At 38.5% G+C, this 26945-nt stretch overlaps 1 long non-coding RNA gene across 1 annotated transcript; it reads right to left on the bottom strand.

The window, feature by feature from the left end:
- Positions 1-1696: 1696 nt before the first annotated feature.
- On the bottom strand, positions 1697-24001 carry LOC128781567 (uncharacterized). Its single transcript, XR_008427583.1, has 3 exons — positions 23922-24001; positions 5421-5541; positions 1697-1876 (listed from the first exon to the last, which is right to left on the bottom strand). It is a non-coding gene; the product is annotated as an uncharacterized lncRNA (long non-coding RNA).
- Positions 24002-26945: the final 2944 nt, after the last annotated feature.

Raw genomic sequence — 26945 nt, 5'->3', positions numbered from 1 at the left:
AGAGTTGAGGAAATCAACTTGCCAGTAATAACTTGCTATCAACATTCTGTGTCATCAGAAAATTTGAAAGGTGTACATGTAAGTCATTTTAAATTGTTAAACAAGTGACGGAAAGACAGAACAGCCTAACAGGGATAAATATAAAATCCTACATTGGGATTTTATTGGTACAAATAAAATCCAATAAATTTTCTTTGGTACAAAAATTCAGCTGCATAGGTTCAAGATGAGGAATATGTCTCTCAAGAGCATTACAAGGGCAACAGATTTAGAAGTTTCAATTAACTGCAAACTTGATAAAAATCAATCATGTAACATAAGTAGGCAAAAAGCAATCCACGTGAATAGAGTTTCCAGCTCAAGTTAGCACTGTCTTCTCCATTTCTTTCTGCCCTCTAACAGGGCACTGGGCTACTTCTGCCCATAACACTTGAAAAATAAGTCATGCCCACAAGCATGCAATCAGAATGAAAAGCATACTGAACCCTTTATCAAACAAAAAACAGTCAAAGGAATTTGAGTTGCTTGTCCCTCCAATGACTGAAAGGGTAGCTTGTCTCCCCATAGTTGAGTGTCTTATGAAAAATCATTTTGGAATTGAATTAGAACTGATGAGTGGAAGTTATCAGAGATAAGTTAAACCATACTGCTCCTCAAGAATGGATTGAGCTGCCTCTCAGACTAGCTACTCATCTCTGGAGGTGCTTACACAAAAATTAGATGACATCCTGTAAGGCACTGTAGCCAGCCTCCTAGATGGCCCCCAAATCCATAGCTCCTGGTATTTGTGCCTTCGTGTCATCCTCTCCTTGATGGAGGGCTGGACCTAATGACTTATAATGAATAGAATTAGGCAGTATGCTGGTGTATGACTTAGGGCAAGGTCACAAAAAGGTGGGCAAGGTGGCACTTTTTTTCTCTTTTTTCTTGTATCACTTGCTCTGGGAGAAGTCAGCTGTCATGTATCGAGCAGCTCTATGGAGAAGTCCACATGATGAACTCAAGGTTTCTTGTCAGTAGCCACATGACTGAACTTGAAGTGAGTCATCTAGACTCACTCAAACCTTAAGTTGACTGCATCCCCAGCCAACAGTTTGACTGCAGCCTCATGAGAGATCCTGAGTTGGGACCACCCAGTTAAGCCTCTCCAGGGTTCCTGACCCTCTGAAACTGTGTGAGATAATAATTGTTTTAAGTTGCTAAATTTTGGGGTAATTTGTTATGCAGCCACAGACAACAAATACAGACATGTTATAGACGGCTCAGGTATCTTGTTGAACTATTTTGTCATTTGAACTATTTATGGTCCCTTTGGCTTTGGGAATCTATGATCAGGTATGAAATGATGCATTTGCCTACAAGATTATTTCCCTATGGAAACTTTTTTTTAAAGACTCCTTCCTTCCTTCCTTCCTTCCTTCCTCTCTCCCTCTCTCTCTCTCCCTCTCTCTCTCTCCCTCTCTCTCTCTCTCCCTCTAGTTCTCTCCTTCTCTCTCTCTCCCACTCTCTCTTTCTCTCTTTCTTTTGAAAAAGATTTTATTTATTCATTTTTAGAGGGGAAGGGAGGGAGCCCCCCACTAGGGTCCCACCTACAACCCAGGCACATGCCCAACCAGAATCAAACCAGTGACCCCCCATCCCTGGCAGGCCGATGGCACTCAATTCACTGAACCACCCCAGCCAGGGTCCCCTATGGAGACTTAATGCTAAACAGATGAAAAGAAATTGCCATTGACATGCATTATTTTGGGGCTGCAGAAATAGCTTTGTTATATAGAACATTACCTTAGTTGTGGTAACAGTCATACCTCTATAGAGATGGTGTTAGCTGGAAGGTATGGCAGGAAAGACTCCAGTCTCAGAAGGTTCTGAGATTCTAGAAGTAAGAAGAGGCATTGATTAGAAAACTTGGACACATAAAAACCATTCAAAGAATCCTGGGCATCACTCCAGTTCCCTGCTTACTTCTTCTATGCTCCCTGCTCTATCTGAATCCATTTTTGGTTACCTAGTCCTAAGGTGCCCCCCTCATTATTTCAACATACTTCTTTCAACAATCGACTTCTGGCCAAGGTGGAAGCATAGGTAGATACACTATGCCTTCTCGCACAACCAAAAGAAGTACAACAAAAAATTTAAAAACAACAAACAACCAGAACTGCCAGAAAATCAAACTGCATGGAAGTCCGACAACCAAGGAGTTAAAGCAATATTTATTCAGAACAGTAGAGGGGGTGGAGACAGGCAGAGAGGACACCCAGCAAGGCGGTGGCTAGAGGACTTGGGTAGGTGGCAGCAGCTGGCAGACCAGGAGGTCCCACATTTGTGTGTGGATAAACTGGAGGGAACAACTGCAGAGAAAGACAGGCTGTGCAACCCAGGGTTCGAGTATGCAGAAATAAAGCCTCAAAACCTCTGACTGAAAAAACCTGTGTGTGTTGTGGCAGTGGGAGAAACTCCCAGCCTCACAGGAGAGTTCATTGGAGAGACTCACAGGGTCCTAGAATGTATACAAAACCACCCACCAGGAATTAGAACCAGAAGGGCCCAATTTGATTGTGGGTGGTGGAGGAAGTGACTGAAAGCCAGCAAAGAGCTGAGCAAGTGGCAATGTTCCCTCTCAGACCCCTCCCCCACATACAGCACCAGGAAGCAGCCAAGTGGGTTGCCCTGCCCTGGTGAATACCTAAGGCTCTGCCCCTTACTACAGGTCCACTGAGACAAAAAAAAAAAAATGGCCCAAATGAAAGAACAGATCAAAGCTCCAGAAAAAATACAACTAAGCAATGAAGAGATAGCCAACCTATCAGATGCAGAGTTCAAAATTCTGGTAATCAGGATGCTCACAGAATTGGTTGAGTATGGCCACAAAATAGAGGATAAAATGAAGGCTATGAACAGTGAAATAAAGGAAAATGTACAGAGAACCAATAGTGACAAGAAGGAAACCAGGACTCAACTCAATGGTTTGGACCAGAAGGAAGAAACAAACATTCAACCAGAACAGCATGAAGAAACAAGAATTCAAAAATATAAGGAGAGGCTTAGGAACCTCCAGGACAACTTTAAACATTCCAACATCCGAATCATAAGGGTTCCAGAAGGAGAAGAGGGAGAGCAAGAAATTGAAAACTTATTTCAAAAAATAATGAAGGAGAACTTCCCCAGTCTGGCAAAGGGAATAGCCTCCCAGGAAGTCCAGGAAGCTCAGAGAGTCCCAAAGAAGTTGGACCCAAGGAAGCACACACAAAGGCACATTATAATTACATTAGCCAAGATTAAAGATAAGGAGAGAATCTTAAAAGCAGCAAGAGAAAAGGACACAGTTACCTGCAAAGGAGTTATCATAGGACTGTCAGCTGATTTCTCAAAAGAAACCTTACAGGCAAGAAGGGGCTGGAAAGAAGTATTCCAAGTCATGAAAGGCAAGGACCTACATCCAAGATTGCTCTATCCAGCAAAGCTATCATTTAGAATGAAAGGGCAGATAAAGTGCTTCTCAGATAAGGTCAAGTTAAAGGAGTTCATCACCACCAAGCCCTTATTATATGAAATGTTAAAGGGATTTATCTAAGAAAAAGAAGATAAAAAATATGAACAGTAAAAATGACAGCAAACTCACCACTATCAACAACCAAACCTAAAAACAAAAACAAAAACAAAAGCAAACTAAGCAAACAACTAGAATAAGAACAGAATCACAGAAATGGAGATCACATGGAGGTTTATCAGCTGGGAGAGGGAGGGAGGAAGGGGGAAAAGGAATAAGTAGCATAAATGGTAAGTACAAAATAGACAGGGGGGAGGTTAAGAATAGTACAGGAAATGGAGAAGCCAAAAAACTTCTATGTATGACCCATGAATATAACTAAGTGGAGGGGATGCGGGTGCGAGGGTGGGTACAGGGCAAAGGGGAATAAAGGGGGGAAATGGGACAACTGTATAGCATAATCAATAAAATACATTTTTGAAAAACAATCTATTGTGGTAGGTTTTATTATTATCACCCTTTAATGGAGGAGTAATTGACCCTGACTTTGTCTTTGTTTATCCATCCCAATTCTCCTCCCATTTCTGGCTAGCAGGTCTCTGTTCTTAGAATCCTTCTTATAGATATATTCATCAACCAGATCAAGTGTACAGTTTCTTAACTCTTGGTTCCACCATTGCATCTCCACCTACCTGGGCCTGACTGACTCATCTAGGTTTGCTTAGGTGTAGGCTTTGTCCCACCTAGCACCTGTGCTCTCACTTCTGATTTGCCAGATCTTAAGGGTCATTATCCACTCCTGACCATGTTCTAGGCCTGGGAAGCTTCCCATTCATCCAATATCCCAGTCCATCCTTTCCCTCCTTGCTGCCCTGGTCAATTAGTCCTAGCATTTGGCCTTGGACAGGCACAAAGGTATCAGTAAATTCTGAAGTCTTTTTTGGCTGGTTTCAGAGTCATGTCTTATTTTGAACACTCTCAGGTGGGGCACCCATTAAAGTTCATTCTGTCCTGGAAACCTAGATTTTCATGATTCCTACTCTCCACCTTGTTGTATACATTAAACCTTTCTTTTATTTATCATTTTAAATGATTATCTAAGGTCTCCTCTCTGACAGTGTAACATTGAAATGGTATTTGGAGATTCATTTTAACCATTCATTTATAAAATTTTACAGATGGTCTTTGAGATATGGCACTAAGGATTGCTCCTAAGAGTTCAAATACAACTTTAATAAAGTAGTGGTTTGTTTTTGTTTTTTTTTAGAGTACAGATATAGGGCAGAATAGAGTCTGAAGAAATAGTTACTGTTTCAAACTTATTAATCACGATCTACTTGAAAGTAACTAATTCATGAATCTACCTTGGCAACACCTAGAGGATTCATGATTTCACACCTGACATTTTTCTGTTGTACTCCAATATGGAAGTAAACCAGATAAATGCCTACCTGTTCTCCTAAAGACCCTTGAACAAACTTTGGTACAATCCAGTGACAACAGCTACATTAAAAGTAGATGAAAAAGAGTTATTTTGGGTGAGTTTAGCACCTATAAAATACTCAAGTAAATTGTGACTAGCACTTCCCTGGCTGGTGTGGCTAGGTTGGTTGGAGCACCATCCCATAACCGAAAGGCTATGGAATTCCTTGTTCTGATATCTGCTTCCTGGTAACATTTTGGGGAGCTCATTGATGCATCTCAGCATCCATTTTAGCATTTAATTCTTGCTCATACCACTTTCCCAAATTATGAGAAGCACAAAGAAAGAAAATAGTGTACTTAATAAACACAGTAACAATGTGGGAAATAAATGCTTACTTTTAAAATTAGTTTTTAATTAATTGAGTCAACATAAAAGAAATACAGCCTCATTAAACAAGATTTTTAAAATGTCAAAAAAAATTGATTCCTTGTCAGGGGCACATACCTGGGTTGCTGATTCAATTCTAATCTGGGCACGTCTGATCCCCAGTCTGGGTGCGTTTGGGAGGCAACCAATCAATGCTTCCCTCTTGCATAGATGTTTCTCTCTCTTCCTTCCTCTCTCTCTAAAAGCAATGAAAAAATATCCTCTGGTGAGGATTAAAAAAAAATGTGACTAGTTCTGTCAGTCAAATAGATGATCAAAGACATCTTTTCTCCTTTTGATCCTGGTTGTTCAAATTCTGTTGCCTTCCTCATCAGTACAATTCACTGGGTCTATAGATAAAATCTGCAGAAGCCTCAGCAATCAACGGGCAACTCCACAGCCTTTTAATTATATTGCTCTACCTTATTTTAGCACCTTATATTTCCCTACCACTTTACACCATGACATTCCTACATTGAATTCATTATGTAAAACAAACTGTGGTGAAGGAAAGCAGTTGTCAAACTTAGAAAGATCTGAGCATTTGCACACCTGAATCTTTCCAGTGGGCAGTTCAAAGGCAAAACATCTAGTCACAGAGGGAGAGTTAAACTGAAATTATGACTATTCAGTGTCTTTATTACTTTAGAGACCAAAGTGCGTTTGATCCTTGTTCTGATACCTGCTTCCTGGTAACACTTTATGGAGCTCATTGATGCATCTCAGGATCTACTTCAGTATTTAATTCTTGCTCACACCACTGTCCCAAACAATCATGAGGAGCATAAAGAAAGAAAATATTGTACTTAATAAACACAATGACAATGTGGGAAACTTACTTTTAAAAATAGTTTTTAATTCATTTGGTCAACATAAAAGAAATACATCCTCATTACGTACGATTTTGAAAATGTCACAAAAATTAAAAATCATTTTTATAGCCCCAGTCCAAAAGATAACCATTAATAATACTTCAGTGCATTTCCTTTGGGGCTTTTAGTCATGCACATTTAAAAAAACAGCTTGTGCCATGGCTGGTGTGGCTCAGTGGATTGAGCACTGGCCTGCAAACTGAAAGGTCACAGGTTGTGGCCGCACATGCCTGGGTTGTGGCCTGGTGCCCAGTTGAAGGTTGTGCGAGAGGCAATGGATTGATGTATCTCTCACACATCAGTGTTTCTCTCCCTCTCTTTCCCCTCCCTTCCCTTCTCTCCAACTAACTAAATAAATAAAATCCTTAAAATAAATTTTTAAAAAAGATTACTGTGATCATCATATATATATACACATATATATATATATATATACACTTTTGTGTCCTATTTTCACTTCCAATTATAACTCAAGCAAAATTCATACTTTGAAAGTTGATATGAATACAGGGTTTAGTAAAAATATGTGTTTCATTTAAATTGGAAGTCAAGATTATATTACTTTGAACATCATAAAACATATTTCTTCATCATTTTACCACTCCATTTTGCATTATTTAAGTTGAACACTATATTTTTCCAGATTTTGGAGAGTTTTATATTTTTGAACAGTAAATATGATTGCTAGCAGTTATTATATTTTATGGCAAATTAAAAATGTTATTTTAAATCTGTTAGCTTGCACTAGGCCTGACATTTATATCATGGAATATTTTATTCAATTCATTAACATATTACCAAAGATCTACATTACCTTTGAAATAAAATAATTCTATTCTTATTATGATAGCCTTCTGCGAATCAATAATTTAAAAGCTCCAAAGCACAAATATTTATTACACTCTTCAATGTTACAACAGTTTTCCTCCCATTCACCCATCCTGCAGTCCTGATATGACACCATAAGGAGTAGTAATCCCGAATTAAGTTTTTCTTTTTAAAAACTGACAAAAGCTTGCTACACCAGCATCAGCGACAGGAGGAGAAATGTCTCCAGTCTACTACACTCCCCTCCAAGCCAGGTTTTAATTTGTTGAGAAGGGGGGCAGGGGAGAAGCCTATAAAAATCTTGGCAAAATACAGAGCTGCTAATTTAATCAATTTTAGTAGTTAAGGCAGTGATTTCAAGTGCTAACACAATCTGTTGAAAACTAATTTCCAAGGTAGGGGAGATTCATTTATTTCTACTTTTTCTTCCTGGTTTTCCAGTCTAAGGGAATAAGCGTAGCCATCATGGAACCACTGAGAACCCACCACCACCACCACCACACACCAAAATTTAGGAAGCTTAGGCTCTAATTCAAACCCTAAAGTAGCAGAGAAATATACTCTCCTTTTCCCTGGAGAGGGTTTTTGAGATGGCAGTGAAGTAGACCTCAACTGATGTGGAAATATACACCTGCCTGAAAGTGCCATAAGAACTAAAATTGTGTTGAACCACATGAGAGAGCTGAGTGCCTTTTACACAGAAGGAGAGGAGTGGGGGTGGGGAGGGGAGAAGAGCAGGGATGCTCAGCTTCTCATCTGTGACCGAAATCTTCCAGTTCTCATTGCCTCTTGTCATTAAATTTATTTTATAGTACGGTGGCACCATATTTTGATATATTAACAGATATTTTTCTAATTCCTGGTAGTTCCTTTACACCCTATTTAAAAAGCAATACCATGAAGCATCGATTACCTTGTGGAAGGGCTGTTACAGTGGAAAAGGCTTTTTGAGTACGACAAGCCCAAACCCTGAAGATTTCTGAGCATAGACAACTTGGGAGACCTGTAGGTATCACCTCTGGGACTAAATACAGTTTACGTGGACTGGAAGATCAAGAGAGAAAATCAGAGGAGAGAGTTCAGGGTCCTCCCCTGATTCATACCACCTGGTATGAGAAATCCAGGGGTAGAGGAACCTGTGTGCAGCCCAATAGAGCCCAGGGAGGTTTCAAGATACCATAGTCCTCCTTACCCATCATGGTGAGGGTGCAGAAGAAATATTTGTGTCTTGGAAGGTGAGACAGGGGCAGCCTCAAAGCATCACTTGGGCCTCGGTGTGGTGTAGGGAGAAGCAAAATGCTTTCCACACACCTAAGAGTAACACAGACTTTGGGCAGGGCTTAGACACTCCAACTAGTTCTTTGTAGTCTAGGAATGGTGAGGGAGCACGAAATTAGGGGGAAAGTGTGTTCAGACAGGCTCTGCAGTCAGGAGGAGAGACAATAGAACAGCCACCTGGGCCAAAGAGACAGGATGTGGAACAGTTCAGCAGATGCCAGCATGAGCTGATGAACAAGGACCCATCCCCACCCTGACATTCTGCCACTACCTAAGTCCCTGTGTCTCAAAGGAATAGAGCAGTGGGAACCCTAAACTGACTAAGATTTAGTATCTGTCACTTGGCAGAATGACAGAGAGAGAGAGAGGGAGAGGGAGAGGGAGAGAGAGATGGAGATTAAGCTGTAGAAAAATGAAGAAAGGTACATTTCAAAAATACAAAACTGATTTGTATTTATTGTGAGATCTGTGCCAGTTACATGTATCCTCTAGAATTTCCAATAAATGCATACCATAGACTAAATCCTTTTTTAAAATGTCCTGTGTATTAGACTTTGAATTGGAGTTGGACGTCATGTAGATGTATGAAGAAAAGAACAACTTGTTGAGTTCTGATCAATATCATTTTCAGATTGGAGTCACAGCTTTACCATATTTCTTTGGGAGTGGGGGTAACAATTTTTCTTAGTTTGTTCAAAAATAGATTGACTGACTCATCAAGATTTTAGAAATAACTGAGGACTATGCTGCACTGTCTGCTTACATTAACTGCTCAGTTGGTGGACTGTAATCATTTCTTCTCAATTCCTGGGGTGAACTAACCCCAAATGCACTACCGTTGTCCCCCTTTCATCAACTTCTATGTCTCTTCTATGCCTTGGTGTCCTGGGAAGGGTTGTCAGAAATCATAGATTAGACAAACCGTAGGGGACCCCAGGGGAGCATTTATTTCAGTTCTTGCTTCCAAGCAGTTCTGCAGCTAAATCATTCAAGAAGAATGATTGTCTATTCTATTTTTAAAGATCCCCACGGAAGGCCATCTCTAATAACCTGTTTCAATATATAATCTATATTTTGAGAAGGTTCTTCCATTTAGAAAACCCTAACCTAAACCCATCTCCTTTTGTTCTCTTTTATAGCGAATTGTGATAAAAATACATTATATAGTTCTGTTGTAAAATCATGTTTGGGGCTTAAATGTTGGATTTTAGCTTAAAGATAGCATTTATTCTGGTAGAGATGTTTGACCCTTTTAGAGATGTTCTGGCTTATTTGAGGAGTTTATAAATTGCTTCTCAGAGGCAGGTTACTGACTGCTGAGTGGTGACCCTGTGCTGAATGAGAAATGGTGGGGGTAGCTGGACTCCTCTGTGAAGAGCTCTCTTTCTCTCAGAAGCGGTTTGTATGGAGGTACTTTCACAGGACCAGAGAGATTTCTTCAGTTATGTCAGCTGAGAGAAAGGAAGGAACAAGAAGCCAAACCTGAGGCAGGACATCACAAATGGGGGCACCTGATGGGTAGTGATTGTGACGGGACAAGCCAGGGAGAGGTTTTGGTGGCAAAATATCTGCAAGTACTGAAGTCCCTACATGAGCCTTGAATAGGACATTACTCCAAGACAAGGATTTAAGATGAGCTACAAAATAGTATTCCATTCAAGCCTAGAAAGAAAACCAGGACAAGATTGCTAAGTGATAAATAAAGGTTAAAGGTTAGTGGATAATGTGAAGTGTACTGAGGTGCTTTTGGGTTTTGTTTTTCCCACTATTTCGAACTACATGAGTGACATTGACATACATTAGCTTTGTAAAAAAGCAAGTGTTAGAATTATGGCTAAAGTTTTCTTGGTCCACCCCTCTCCCCATCCTATTAGTCTCCCTAAAGTAGGTTCACTCCTGTTTTGGGGAGAAGACTTTCTGCTTTTCTGGCCAGTGCAGCCCCTTCATCCTGGCATAAGGCCAAATGGTGAGGTGAGTCAGTATTTCCTTTATGCTTAGATACTTACGGGTTCAAAAGAGAATCCCTGAGTTTCTCAGGCCCACAAAATCGTGATGCAATTAGAAGAAAGAACCTATGATTTTGGCATATAGATTTCCATTTTTTAGTGTACACTATCCTTGCCACAACTTTTTCTATATCTTTATAAAAAATTTTTTTGTTTCTTTGGGCATTTTCAAAAGAAGTTGAGAAAATGCATATCAAGACCAACTGATCTTCCACCATTAACCTGGAAGGTTTTCATTCCATCTCCTGTGCCATTAATCTTCTCTGGAATACTGTAATAATTTCAAAGTGGTTTCCCTATTTCCCGATCTCCTCGTCTTTCTTGTCTCAACTCCCTTCCCTCCAATTCATCCAAAGAAAGTGATAAAATACTACTGTTATTTTGTCAGTCTTCACAGTCTTACCATTGTCTACAGTATAAACTCCCAATTCCTTCGATGGGCATTCCACAATCTGGTCTCAACATGTGAATCTACACTTACACCGCTCACTACTCAAACTTCACAACTATTGCGCTTGAACATTCCATGGACTATGCTTATCTCAATATCATTACCCCAGCCTATACCCTATCTGAATTTTTCCCCTTCATTTATCTGAATTCTATCTGTCCTTTAGAGCACTGTGCTAGCTCTGTGTGTTACACAAAATGAATTTGCTACATAGAAATTCTCTACTCTTTTGGAATTATAATTTGACTATAGATTTCAATAACCACAGAAATATTCAAATTCTTGGGTTTAATAATCTCACTACTGAGGATTTATTCTCTAATAAACAGAAATAGAAGAAAGGTTAAATCAATCGTGGTGCATACACTTAATAAAATAAAATATTGCTATTTAAAGCTATAATTAAAAACACTATATAGCTTATGGAAATGCTGATGTATTTATCATAAAAAAGGAGAGAATAAAATTGTGATTAAATATGAAACTTTGGAAAGGAAACTAGACAAAGAAAATCTGTGAGGGGCAGGATAGTGAGAAGGTAAGTGGTTCTTTTGCTTTTATTTTAATTCCATCATTGCCATCTTAATGCTGTTGTTATAATATACAATTGTTCTGAAGAGTAATCTAAAGTTCAGATTCAAAGTATCTGATCTAAACCATGAGCTGAATCTTTCTTTTATTAAGGTTCCTTAAAATTATAGTAAAGGAATTTTAAAAGACATTAAAAACACAACAATAAAGAGATTGAAGTGGGCAGAGCTCTACAAGGTAGGATTAAGTTCACTCTGAATAACAGAAAACCTAAAATAATAGTGTCTTAAACAAGATAGAATTTTTCTTTTTCTCTTATGTTTTGGAAGTCCAGAGGTGTCAGCAGCATCAGGGACCTCAGACCCCTCATCTCTTGCTGAACCTTGTATCTATTCCCAAGAACATTTTATGGTCCAAGATGGCCACTGGTGGAGTTATAAGCTATTCATTTTGTGACCAGAAGAGGAAATGGGAATAGATCCTATGGAGGGCATGAATTGTCCTGCACCGCACAATCCCCAGTATCATCCTCAAGAAAGTGGAGAGTATTAGCTTGGGGGGCTCAGAGGAATGATTAGTGCACAGACCCAGAGGATTTTCAATTCACTGATCCTGAGGTCCTTATCACAAATCTCAGGGTCCCACTCCTTCCCACTCAGGAGCAGGCCTTGGCAGAGCAGACCTGACATGATGGAGAGTCCAGTTTTCACTGGAACTCTGCTACTCTTGTAATTAAGTCCCACTCCTGCTCCTCACATTTTCTGTCCTCCAGCTGCAGGCAGTGAGTCTCCTCATGTGCTGCCAAGGAGGGCCTCGGTTTCACACTTCACCTCATATAGGTGAGGTAGCTCTCTTTGACCCTCAGCCTTTCGTTGTCTTTCTCTAATGCATTAGTAGCCAGAAGAAACAGCCATCCAATTCCAAAGTCATTACATAATTATGTCCCTTGAAACTTTCAAATGGCCCTCTAGTGCTTCCCTTTCCCCAGTCTTCTACCCCAGGTCCTGACTGGTGGAGCATTGACAATTACCCACAACCACTTGCCAAGGGTCAACACTCACACAAGTGACCAGGTCTTTTCTGGAAGCCGAATGTTGGGTAAAACAGCTTCAAAATCCAACTTTAGAGTCTTCTTCTCACGATATCTCCCAGTCCCAACTGCCATAAATTGTGTTCCCTGGGAAAGACTCTGAGATTTTCTGTAGGCAGGTGGTTTGAGAGTGCTATGGGGATAGGGTTCCCAGATAGAGTACTGAATGCACAGTCAAGTTTAAAATTCAAATAAACAACACGTAATGCAGTATTTGGGACATGCTTATATTAAAAATTATTCTCATTTATCTGAAATTCAAATTTAACTGGGTGTTCTGTGTCTACATTTGCTAAATCTGGCAATTCTATCTAGGGAACAACACATTTGAGAGGTGAGGAAAGCAGACTGGTGAAGGGGAAGAAGTTAACTATGAAGCAGTTGCAAGAAAGGCTTCAGTGGACTCTACAGGGAGGTCTAGAAATGGGAGATCCCCTTGAGGGCTCTCTGCCTTGTGGAAGTGGGGACAGACTTTATTTCTGCACACCAACCAGCCATCGCGTGAAGGCTGCCCCATGGCCGGGGGCATGATCTTGAGTGAGGTAGCTCTCTTTGGCTGAAGGTAATCACACCCCTCGAAGATCAGGGAATGAGTGCCTTAGTCCTGAAGGGGAGATCTGGGTTTAACCATGCATCACTGCACCTGCTGAATCAGAATAGGTGTTTTAACAAGTTCTCCAGACGATGTTTATGCACAAAAGTTTGAAAAGCACTGGTGTTAAGTTCTCAAACTTCTATGTGTATTACAATTACATGGAGGGTTTGTTAAACCACAACTTGCAGGGTCCACACCTGGAGTTTCTGATTCTGAACGTTTAGAATGGAACCTAAGAATTTGCATCTTTAACAAGTTCCCAGTGATACTGAGCTGTGCTAGTTTCTGGTTTAAACATAACACTTGAAGAACCGCTGGTTTAAAAAATAGAGACATCTAATATCTTATATACCTAGAGATGGGTGGATATTAAAGCTGGTTCAGCTCCTCTAAAATGTCACCAAGGATAGAGGCTTTTTCTGTTTTGCCATCATTAGCATATTGGCCCTTTTTTCATGCTGATCATTTTCCGGCTTCAAGTTGGCTGCTGTACCTCTTGACATCCATGGTCAAGACATGATGAAAGGCAATGGGGGAATCCAGCTGTGATCTGTTTTTTTTAATGAGGAAACAACGTGGTGTTTTTTTTTAGACTTACTCACCCACGCAGACTTCTTTTTAAAATTTTCATAAATCTCTATTGTTTTAATTACTTCAATGATATTTGCCATATATCTGTGGAAGAGTGAATTGATATAGTGGGCAAGACTATTCCAAGTCTTCACTAAGAATAATAAAAAAAACAGCAAAGATAAAAATATCCTTCACAACTGTCATTCATTCCTAGGAAAGGAAACGATACAAATCCAGTCCGGAGCAGATATTTGTCGATTTCAGTAAAGGTGTCAAAATCTGATTAATTTCATTAGTGGTATTTATTTGAAAAGAAAAAAAATGCACATTTCTATGACTTTTTTTAAGGCTATTTAAAAAAAATAGAAACAGACTCATGGATACAGAGCACGAACTGGCAGTTGCCACAGGGGAGGTGGGTTTGGGGGCTGGGTAAAAAACTTCAGACAGAACTTCAAATTAGTAATAACAAAATAGTCACGGGAATATAAAATTCAGCATAGGGAATATAGTCAGTGATATTTTAATAATTATGTATGATGCCAACTGGGTGCTTGAAATGTCAAGGGACCACCTTATAAAGTATATGATTGTCTAACCACTATGCTGTACACCTGAAACTAATATAAAATAATATTGAATATAAACTGCAATTTAAAATAAATTTTTTAAGTGTAAACATAAAGAAAATGTTAATTCTGAAATAATCAAAAACAAAAACAAAAGACTAATTTTTTTAAAAGAGCAGTTTTAGGTTCACAGGAAAAATGAGAGACAGGTGCAGAGATTTCCCATATGCTCCCTGACCCCACACGTGCACAGCCTTCCCTATTACCAACATCACCCACCAAACTGGTACACTTGTTACAACTGATGAACCTGCATTGACACATAATCACCCAACGTCTACGGTTTACCTTAGGGCTCACTGCTGGTGTTGCACATTCAGTGGGTTTGGACAAGTGTATAATAACATGTATCCATCACTGAATATCGCATGGAGTATTTTCACTGCCCTAAAAATCCTCTGAGCTCTGCTTCAATGCCTTTTTAAAAAATGTATTTGTTTAGCATGTTCTCCCCTAGTTCTTGCCTTTCTTTTTCTTTGAGAGAACCACCTTTGCAGACTTCTTTTTATACCCCTTTTTCCAGACAGTACATGACCAACCTACTTGAGAAGGAGGCTGGGGAGATGAGTCTAGTCTTCTAAACTTTGTTGTAGAAAGTGGTAAATGAGAGTCAAGAATGGTTGCAAAGTTAACCATAAACATTTTTTCTTGAGCAATGGAGGCAATCAAAACCAGAAACCTTTAAGAGGAAGTTAGCTGTGGGGAGTGAGAGTGGGAAACTGACTTTTCATAGTACGATCTTCTACACAATTTGATTTGTTACCATGTTTATTTTTTACTTTTAATTTTAAAACCCGTAACCCCACTCCTTTTCTTATACTCCACTTCAGCAAAGTTTGCGGGGTTAATCTCCAAACGATTTCTATAATCCACTCCATCTCATTGTCTCCACAGCCACCATCACTGCCACTTCCCTCCTTGCCCTGCTGGAATTCGTGCTCCACACAACAGTCCGTGCTCCTTTACAAACATCTCTCCCGTGTACAGCGTGATGACTATAGCTAGCAACATCCTGTTTTATATATTTGAAAATTGCCAAGAGAGTAGATATTAAAAGTTCTCAGCACAAGAAAAAAATTGTAACTGTGAGTTGATGGATATTAACTGAGCTTACTGTGGTAATCATTTTGCAATATATACATATATAAAATCATGTTAACATTCATGTTATTCATGTTAAGCATTACAAATTTAAATGTCAATTATATCTCAATACAAATGAAAATAAAAGTGTTAATTCAATAGAAAAATGGATTAAGAATATGTAAACAACCAAGATATACATGAAAAGATGCTCAGCTGACCTAATTAAAGAAATGTAATATCAAAGAGAAGAAATATGTGTGTGTCTCTCTCCTGTGCTCAAAATGCTTCAATTGCTTCCCATATCACTAAAGGTAAAACTCAAAATCTTTGTAGTGGACTACAAACTCCTACATGATATTCTGATTTCATCTTCTCTCCCTTGTTCACTAAACTACAGTCACACTGGATACCTTAATATTTCTTAAATGCATAATGCATGTTCTGACCTCAGAGTCTTGCAATTTGCTATACCCTCTGCCTAGAGCATCCTCCCTCCCTCCAGATATCCACCTACATCACTTGATCCCTCACTTCCTGACTGTCTCTATTCAGATGACACCTTCTGAATGCATGTAGAGACAAGTGTCCAAGAAGAAATAAGCAGTTTAATCTTAGCTTGTCAACACAGGCATAGTATACAAAGTTATTCATTCATACAACATATTATTGGGCTTATATTATGCAATTGATTGCCATTGTGCTGGATGCTAGTGAGATACAAATATGAAAAAGGCACAATCTTTACCAGCAGGAGCTTGTGATTATATTAATTATATATAGGGAAAGGTTCTTTTATAGTGAAGCACTTTCTGTTTCAGGCAGCAGCAACTAACTCACACTGGCTTAAGCAATACAGGGGATTTACTGGCTCACGTAACTGGGAAGAATGAAGTAGACTGAGGGACTCAAACAGAATTGTTGGCTACACCTGCACACACACACACACACACACACACACACACACACCCCAAGGCACCTCTTAATACTATGTTAGCTTTTGACCCAGATAAAAGAGAGAATGTCTTTTTTTTTTCATTTCTATCAATGTTGATCCCAGGAAAAGAGTGATTGGTCTGCTTTGATCACAAGTCCTGATCCCCACAAATCTTTGAAGCCAAAGCAATAGACTGTTATAATGCTGGGTATATGTTACCCCATGCCCAGTGTAGAGGGGTACTGTGATTGACATCTACACCAGAATTAAATGGCTGGAGTGGAAAGAGAAAGAGGTGGAGGCAGATCCCACTACCGGAGACAGTGGAAAGGGATGCTGTGCAGACAAAACAAATGTTCGTTACATGGGCCAGGGAAGTGACTTAAAACACTTAGGAGTTTAGAGCAGGGAGAGCTCCTTCCATGGTGCACAATAAAGGATTCCTAGGAGAGGAACCTTGTGCCTGCACATTAAGGATAGGATTTTAGGAGGTACAGGTGGTAAGGAGGTTTAGGTGAAGGAAGGGTCGTGCAAAAGACATTGCAAGAAAGCAAGGCCTGGTTTAGAGTATGTTTCCATTTGGTGGGTTCCAGGGTTCATAGGGAACTGTAGGGAATAAGTATAGTGGAGTTCAACTCTGTCTAAATAGAGCTCAGCTCGGGAGTCTCATGAGTTCGGACCTGCTGGGAATCTGTTTATATAAGAGACTGTACAGCCTCCCAGGAAAAAATTACACAAACTCTGCCTAATAACCATATTATGGGGGGCTGTTAGAGGGAGGATTTGAGTTTTTAAATTTATTTTTAACTAGATTTTGTCCACTGAAAAACAAAGATATATAATCTAACAGTTCAAAGAGGTATTGGATGAAAAATGCTTCTCTCTCCCCTCCCAGTCTCCTAGTGAGGGTGGGAGGGATTCTAAGTTCATCCTAGTGGCCACTGTTCACAGTAGATTTTCCAGCCCAGCCAATGGGCCCATACTTAGAAGGCATGTAGAGAGAGGGGGCTTGAAGTCAAAAGTGGAAGATCTATGTTCACTAAAGTCTCTTAAAAGAATCTGGGGAGGCAAGATGGCCATACGGACAGCTTGGGTACCATTGCATCAGAGTAAGCTCAAAGGGTAAGAATGTATTCTGCCTACCTGGGTAGGGACCCCACAGGGCTATGAAACTAGACAGGCTCTGAAGAGACAGAGTGAAGCTCTGACACATCAAAGCTTCCAGCTCACCAGTGACTCGAATGGTACAGGTCCAGGCCCAAGGCTCTGGTGACAACAGCACCAATGACTTTTAAGCAAGGAAAGAAGCACTACAGCGCAGAAACACAGAAGTCAGCTCGGGGGGGGGGGGGGGGGTGGCATAGCATCTGCAGAATTCCCCATCCTTAATGGTGCATGGTGACATCAGAAGGTGTCCCCATAGTGTGGTTGGTGGTTGCAAGACAGACTTTTGGAGTTGGCCTTCCAGGGCTTTATCCTGGCATTGCCACTTACTAGTTCCTACTGGTACCTACTGCACAAAAGATTGTGAGGATGTACTCAGGTAACACAGGTGAACAGTGTGACCCAGTGTGTCTGGTGCATAGCAATCTTTAGTGTTATTTTTTTTCTTTTAAAAAAATTGAGGTATTATTGACATGTACCATTAGTTTCAAGTATAGAACATAATGGCTTGATATTTGTATACCTTGGGAAATGATCAACCTCTAGTGCTATTATTCTTCTTAAGGGACTCATCGGGATGTGGATACCTTAGCAGACAACCCAAGTGGAAAAGGGACAGGAGCCTCAGAACTAATAGGGGTCTTTGCAGCAGTGGAGATAGGAGAATGCTGTTTATTTTAGTGAAGGTGAGTCTGTTGCTTTTATTCTTAGGTCTCTGAGTCCTCGGGAGACATGAGTTATTCAGGCCAGACAGGGAGTGAGGCTAGACTTCACAGTGGATTTTTAATGCTTAGCTGAGAAGCTTGATTTCATTAAGAGGTTATAAAGAACAACCGAATGAACTATATTAAAATTAATCCAGATATCTATTTAAAAAAGTAGAGAAAGGGAAGCTCCAAGAGTGAGAGACCAATTAAAAGATTATTTCCATAGACTGGGGGAGAAGACATAAGGAGCTGAAGTAGGTTGGTAGCACTGAGAATGGAAATGAAGGGACAGATGTGAAAGAAATGCTTGGCGACAGAACTATCCCAGGATATATAAAGCATCTGCTTGCCCAAGTTCTCAATGTGTTCCAGTCCAAATCCTAGAGTTTTAGAAGCTGTGAAACCCAGCACCTTGCCATATGTAATTCAACAATCTATTTGATTTTTCTACTGTTAGCATATATTGTTTTAAATAATTGAGTGTTTTTAACAGACCGAGTTTTTAATCATTTTATTGGACACTACCTTAAATAATGATTCTGTAGCACAGATATCTTAAATGATTTTCTCTTCCTAGTTCATTTTACATTTGTGAATTTTAAACTTTTACATTTTATCAACTGCTGACCCATTATATATCAAATAAATTATTAATGGAGTTTATAGTAACTTAACTATTTTGTGCTGTGGCTAACAAATAAGTGTCCATTTCTAGCATCAATGGTTTACTTCTTTTCATATTGATTTAAAATATTTATTCTCCATTTTAAGAGAAGAAAAATAAATGAAAAAATGAAGAGGAAAATAAACATGTCAAATAAATTTATTAACAAATTACAACCAGATTACCAGGATTTAAGAAAATGTATTGACATTAATGACTTTGTTTATTATTATTACTTGCCACTATCTTCCCAGAAGTCAAATTTTGAAAATAAATTCAGAACTAAGAGTTAGAAACATTTAAAAATGATAGTAAGTCATAGATAAAGAGAACAGACTGATGAATCTGGGGAGACAAGATTCTGTCTGCCCCTCAGAAGGGGGGTGGTTTGGGGGACTAGGTGAAAAGGTAAAGGAATTAAGAAGTACAGATTGGTAGTTACAAAATAGTCACAGGGATGTAAAGTACAGCATAGGGAATAGAGTCAGCAATACTGTAATAACTATGTATGGTGCCAGGTGGGTACTGGAAATGCTGAGAGGCACACTTGGTAAAGTATATGATTGTCTAACCACTATGTTGTACACCTGAAACCAAGACAAAATCATACTGAATGGGAGGCATATCACAGGAACTAGATTATTATTCATGCTCATTTCTACCCCCAGTCCTAAATACTGTGCCAGATACTGACAACACTTAGACACTAGTAAAATGACAGGTTACTAGAAATCACAGAGATAAAAGTGGATGATCATATTCTCTTCAATAGTTTAAGTCAAGGTAAATCATTTGTATGAACTCGCATTACTACAACCTAGTATAGTCATAAACTATAGTCATTTGTTGTTTTCTCAAAAGCAAAAAATACAGCATATTTTTAAAAAGCACCATATACAGATATCATCTAAATGGGTAATGTAATAACACATCATTATACTCTAATAAGGGTAGAAATAAAATGCAGTTAATATATGCAAATAACATTAGTGATTAATATGAAATTAAACAATATTTTCTTGTCAGCATGATATTGGGTGAAATTGATGGAATAAAGATATCAGAGCATAAGTTTCTACAATGGAATGAATTTCAATATGTAATATACAGTCAGTGGAACTAAACTGAAAGGCAAATATTTGAATTAGATGTCATAAAGAAGCTTCCATAGAGATGTAAAGTACAGCATTGGGAATATAGTCAATAATATTGTAATAACTATGTGTGGTGTCAAATGAGTACTAGACTTACTAGGGTGATCACTCCATAAGGCATATAAATGTCTAATCACTATATTGTATATCTGAAACTAACATTGTACATCAACTATGATTAGAAAATAAATTAATTTTTAAAAGATTCTTCTCTAAAAATAAGTAAAAATTAAAAAAATAAATAAATAAAAAGCTTCTGATGGTCCTGGCTGGTGTGGCTCAGTGGATTAAGTGCCGACTTGAGGACCAAAGTTTACAGGTTCAATTCCCAGTGAGGGGATATGCCTAGGTTGTGGGCCAGGTCCCCAGTTGGGGGCGTGCGAGGGGCAACCAATTGATGTCTCTCTCTCACATCTATGTTTCTCTCCCTCTCTTCCTCCCTCCCTTCCCCCCTCTCTAAAAATCAATTAAATCCTTTTTAGGAAAAAGCTTCTGATGAAAAATCACTGCAGGCATGGATTACTGAGCATGTTATAGACTCTCACTGGATGGACATTACCTATTTAAGGTAGCTTAATTATGGTTCTGCCTTAAGGTATAAGGCTGACTTGATGACTTCTATAGTGGGATTTTATCTTTCTATTTAAAAAACCTGCCTAATTTAAATGTAAATTATTATGAAGCATATCATGGAATGCATCCATGTAAAGATCAGATTGTTGATTTACAGATGTGAAATCTATAACCTGGATTTTGTAGAATCCAGATTCTATGCAGTTTTTATAGAACATTTCTCTATAAAATGCCTGACATTAAAAGAATAAATTTGAGAGTTCTTATCAATCTAGTACTTCCTTCACTTAAAGGTATACTACATTTTATTAACATAGTATCACACAAATTACTTAGGTTGGTCTTTTACACCCAAATATGAAATTACTCATCTACAAAACTATCCTTTCCAATAAGGCCGTGGGGGCACATGGGGTACAATCAGAATTCTCTGTTCCTCGTCCACTTACATGATTGCTGGATGCAGGCAAGTGTACAGTCATTTCCAAGTCAAACAAAAAATATTCATTAATTATTACATTAAAAATAGCAAAGAGTCAACCAGGTAAGTTAAAAAATTGTTTTAGGGCCACTAATTTATAGGCATTAAAATGCTAGCACAAATGGGTCTGTTAAAGAATCACAGAAATGATTTATACACAGTTCATAGAGAGAATGTTCCAAAAATCATTCAAAATCATTCAGCTAAGAAATAGCATTGTGGTATATTTCTTCCCAGTCATAATAAGTGGTTTTACATAATATATATTTATATTGATAACATATAAATATAATATGTATTTTTATATTCATAATTTGCTCTTAAATGTCACACTGAACATTTTCATCTCATGTTTATTTTGATATAATTTCAGGATTATAGGAAAGCTGCAAAAATAGTATAAAGAACTCCCTTCTACCCTTCACCCCAATTCCCTAAAAGTGAACATTTGACTACACTCACTTTATCCTTCCCTTTCCCTTTCTCTCTCATTAATTCTCTCTCTCTGAACCTTTTGAGAGTAACCTAGAGATATGAAGTCCCTTTACACATCAATAATTCATTGTGTATTTCCTAAAAACAAGGAATTTTCTTGTAACGGCCACAGTACAATGATCAAATCAGGAAATTAATATTGATACAATACTATATCTAATCTTGCTCATGTTTTTCCAATTTTCCCAACAATGTCTTTTATAACAAATGAAAATCCTGGGTCAACCTTGCTTTTGGTTATATCTTTTTAATTTTCAGTCTTTTTTAGTGTTTCATGACATTGACATTTTTGAATAATAAAGATCAGTTATTTCGTAGAATGTCCCTTGATTTAGAATTGCCTGATGTTTCTTTGTGATTAGATTCAAGTTATGCTTTCTTGGCAAAAACACCATATGTTATTATATTCTTAGTGCATCTTGTTAGAAGGCATATGATGTTAATTTGTCAAATTATTGGTGTTGACCATGAATAGTTTTGCATCCTATGTTTTCATTCATAATATAAAATTTTTCATGCCTTTCAAAATTCATGGAAACATCATTTCAGTGTGTACACAATATTTTATTTATGGATATGTCATAATCTGTTAACTGATCATATTTCTGTATTGTATCACTGGACTAGTAAGAACTTCTAGAATTATATAGCAACAAAGTTAGTAGATGCCTCCTTTTAATGGAAATGTTTTTAGTGTTTTGCCATTAAGTATTTTAAGAAATATCTGCTTGTTCAATTCATCACTCATTCATTCATGACCATATACCTGTAACTGCCCGCTCATCACTCCAGTACATACATAGTGCAGTATGTGTGTCCAAGCTGTATTTCTTTATGACGCTTTGTTCTCTTGCCCTCCGGAAATTGTCTCTTGTTTGTTTAGAACTTGCCATTCAAAAACTGCCCCCTCAGCTCCACTTCAGAACAAATACATTTCATCAGCAATTGCAAGTTCTATCCCTCCCCTCTGAGCTCTGTCTAGCTGCTGACCTTGGCAGAGAGAGGAGTGAGAGAAGAGGGCTTGGTAGCTGTGGCAGGCAACAATGGCTAGAAGCTGATAGGATGAACTTGCTGAGGTTAAAGGTTCATCAGTTTCAAGCACGTGCAGGGCAAAAGGACAAGAGTCTTTTATCTTCTTTTGGAAAGCTCTAAGAGTTTTTGTCAAATAAAATAGTCTTTGACACCCTTAGACTTACAAAAATGATAGTTCCATTGGGGGGTCTCTGAGAGCAGGGTTTACTAGAAGACACCAAGCTGTTGTTGCACTCCAATAATTGTTACTAACTACAAACTATGGAAGTGTATGAAAGATTGACTTATATATGCTCAGCCAGTTTACTGAACCAGTTTACTGAAGAGTTTTGACTCGGGGGGTATAAACATGAAACTCTTTTTCTTTCATGGGCCCAACTGTGCTATGCTGAATCTCTTCTTTCCCTTTAACATCTTGGGCAAATTCTGTAACTTCCTGAACCCTTTTGAATGTTAAAAGTCTAGCCCTAAAAAAATTACTGTTATAGCCCTCAAACTTAAATGTTACACTTAGAAACAAGCAGTATTTGGGATATACTTATACTAAAAAATTATTCATTGGTTATCTGAAATTCAAATTTAATTGGCTATTCTGTATTTTTATTTGCTAAATCTGGCAACCCTGATTTTAACTTCATTTCTTCCTTATTCACTTCCCAGAGCAGGCTCGACCCAGAGCTGGAAGGATGTGGAGTGGGGAAGAGGTATGGTCTACTTTGGTACTCCTTCTTCCTCACCTTTCTGGTCCTGTTTCCCTGCTGTCAGTGGTGGCAAGAAAGGGTGGAAAAGGAAAACATCTCTTTCTCCAATTAGGTATGGAAGTAGGTTGTCATTATTTCTCTAGTAAATGCTAACTGGTCAAGGATGCTGTATCGGTACGAGTCCTCCAAGAAGTTGATGCAACAGAGTTAGGAGTACCAGAAGTTTATTGAGGAGTAATACTCGTAAAAGATAAAGGATAGAGTGGGGGAAACAGAATCTGGCAGGGAGAACCTCAGCCTGTAATGTGGATCTGATGATGTCTCAGCTAACCAAGAGGGAGCTTTGGTGCAAAGACTGCACATTAGAGGAGTCTGGCAGAAATGGCCAGGTCTTAGTACCCCTTCTGTGCTCTGTCAATTGCTAGGGGCTACCCAGGAAAGACAGGCCCCATCGCAAATGCTGCAGCTAATCCTGGAGATGCTGCAGCTGGAGGCTGTCAGCTAACTGAACTCCCTGCTTCTGTCTCTCCATTTTTCTTCTATTTACTCTTTCCTTGCTCAGATAGGTACAGGTGACAGATCATGTGTGCTGTATAAGCAGATGTGTGGACATCTGGGATGCCAAAATGCGAGGCACCCCTTCTTGCAGGCACCCCCACTCACAACACAATTTACAGGTGATTGTCTAAGCATCTCTGTTTTACTTGGCTTGCTATGGGGAAGGGGGGGACTTACCCTTTTGCATGAACACTCCCCATGTGGCCCATGGCTCTGTTTTCCTGTGGTGCTCAAGAGACCACAGATGTGCTTTCCTGAGTAACAAAGAGTAGTTTGAGAACACACTTCAGGATTGTATGTAACCTACATATAAACTTATATGAAAATCATTCTTTTTGCATATTGTAGCAGGAAAAAAAAAGAATTAAAAACCACTGTTGCAGAGATAGGGTATATAAATAGACCAGAGATACTGATAAGATTCAGGATCTTATATAAGTACCCTCTTAAGCCTTTGGGGAACAAATAGATAAACAAATATAGTTAATCAGAATGGTAGACATTTGTGATTTGCCTCTCCAGCATTTATTATTCCTTTTCCAAGTAACAGCTAGGGTTACTCACACAGCTACATAGGTTATGCAAAACTTGAAGGGCGGGGACCAGTCACACTGTAGATTGTGTGAATCATGACCCTTGGAGTTGTGCAGGCTTCCACCTGCACAACACTCACAGTAGTCCTGGCCACAGTCCGAATCTTCTTTTGTGATTTAGTGCTTATCCTGTCATAGTCAACATGACCTGAGAGGACACTACCTGTGGCCTGGAGTTAGAGCAAAGGATGAGTCCTAACATATCCATTCCCCTGGCCCCTTAGTAAGTGTCGGGGGATGGGAGGTGGGCACATGAACTAAACTTAAACTAGTCCAATCAGAGTGGATCTCAGGACTCTTAATGGGAATGTAAATCCCTGTAACATAATTTTCCAAACAAAAACTCTGACTTTTTTTCACAATAACAGTACCTAATGAAGACAGTAACTATCAATTATAGTGTCCAGATGAAGGACTTATGCTTTTTTCCCAAGCAATGATAATGGTATCTTCATTAACATAGTGACTTCCTTGTTTGGTCTCTGTTATGCCCACCTGACACCACTGAGATTGGGTTACAAAGGGTCTGGTAAATAGGGCCTTAGAAAAAATGTTTTTTCTGACCTTAATGAAGACTGAACTGGCATTGCCACAATCTCTAAGCAACCAGTTAAGGCTAGAACAAATAGGCCATAATGAGTCAGAGATTCTAGATTCCCATCACTGCAGGTGATCAAACCCAGGTTCGATGACTGCTTATAAAGTAAGTTGAGGGGACTCAGACATCCACTGGGAACATGGAACATGGACTATTATGCTGCCAAGGTGATGTCTTCAATGCAGTCTTTTCTACAGTAAGGATATTCAAACATATGCACACAAACAGAAGCATGATAATCTAAAAATTAAATAGATTGTTCTATCAATCTAAACAATCTTCAAAATTGTTTGGAAGCACAAGAATATGAAGCTGCTTTCCTTTTCAGGTTATCATTCAACTGAATTGTGATGCCAGTATGTCAAGATTATGAACCAGATTCTTGGGTGGTTTTCTTCACAATTTTGTGGAGATAGCCTACTTCTTTGTGGATTGTTATTTTTATATGTTACTAATTTTACATTTTATGAAGGCTCCTCCCATATATTTTCTCCATGGAGCTATCTAAAAAGCACATACGCAACAGAGTGACTAATTTTTCTTGTCATTTACATCTTTTGCTTCACCAGTTTATTTACAGATTTATGGTTCATTGATTTTCACAGTTTGAAAATTAATGTTAAACCAATACTTTGTATAAATTTATTATGATTTCACTGTAAATTATTTTGCAATACATTGTTTGACTGATGTGATATAAAACTCTATTGTATATAAATGAAAACATTAAGCAAGTTGAGGTCATAAAATCAGCTAGCAACCTAATGTAGCATCTTACAAGTGAGAAACCATATAGCATTTTTATGTATCATGTGGGACAACTATGCAGCATGGGGGTTTTGAGCATTAATTCTACAGTTGTACTAAATCTAACATGTCAGTCTTTATCTACAATCCAGCCAGTTTAAAGTGCTAAGTTGCTGCTGTATTGCATGCTGAATTATCTAAGATGGTAGTGTTCCAGAAAGACCATCTTTTAAAGCAAATCTAGACCACTTAGCATCTATACATGAAACATGTATATGTCCCATGTATCAACAATATTTATTAAAACATCTATGTGTAAAATTAACTCAAAATAAATCATAGACCTAAGTGTAAGAGTTAAAACTATAAAATTGACAAGAAAATTGATATAGACTTAGTATTTGTGTCTTTTCAAAATTCATGTGTTAAATTCCAACACCCCAAATGATGGTATTTGGAGGTGAAAACTCTGGGAAGTGATTAGGTCATGAAGATGGAACCCTCATCAATGGGATCTGTGCCCTCATAAAAGAGCTCAGAGAGCTCCCTTGCCCTTTCTGCCACATGAGGACATGGTGAGAAACAGCAGTCTATGAACCAGGAAACAGATCCTCATCAGATACTAAATCTGCTAGCACCTTGATCTTGGACTTCCCAGTCTCCATAATAAATTTCTATTGTTTATTAGCCACTCATAAATATCTACTGTTGTCTATGGTATTTTGTGACAGCAGTGCAAACAAGTGAAATAAAAAATATAGGAGTAAATCTCTGTGCTCTTGGGTTAAGCAAAGTCTTCTTAGATATGACACCAAAATACAAGTGACAAAAGAAAAAATAAATACACTGAGCTTTATCAAAATTATAAACTTTTGTGCTTCAAAGACTACCATCAAGAAAATGAACTCAAAAATGGGACAAAATATTTGCAAATAATATATATACAATGAGTTTATACCTAGAATATATATATTTAAAACCATTAACACTCAATTTTAAAAAGAAATAACCCAATTTAAAAATAGGACAAAGGCCTGAATGGACATTTCTCTAAAGAAGATATATAAATGGCCAATAAGCACATGAAAATATTCTCAACATTACTGACCATCAGGAAAATACAAATCAAAACCACAATTAGATACTACTTCACATTCACTAGGGTGGCTATAATTAAATAGAACAATCCAGCCCTGGCTGGTGTGGTTTAGTGGATTGAGCACTGGACTGTGAACCAAAGGGTCGCAGATATGATTCCTAGTC

The sequence above is a fragment of the Desmodus rotundus genome, chromosome 9 (genome assembly GCF_022682495.2).
Source record: "Desmodus rotundus isolate HL8 chromosome 9, HLdesRot8A.1, whole genome shotgun sequence".
Lineage (NCBI taxonomy): Eukaryota > Metazoa > Chordata > Mammalia > Chiroptera > Phyllostomidae > Desmodus > Desmodus rotundus.
The sequence above is the reverse complement of the archived record's forward strand: the minus strand, read 5'-3'. Positions and strand labels throughout refer to the sequence as shown.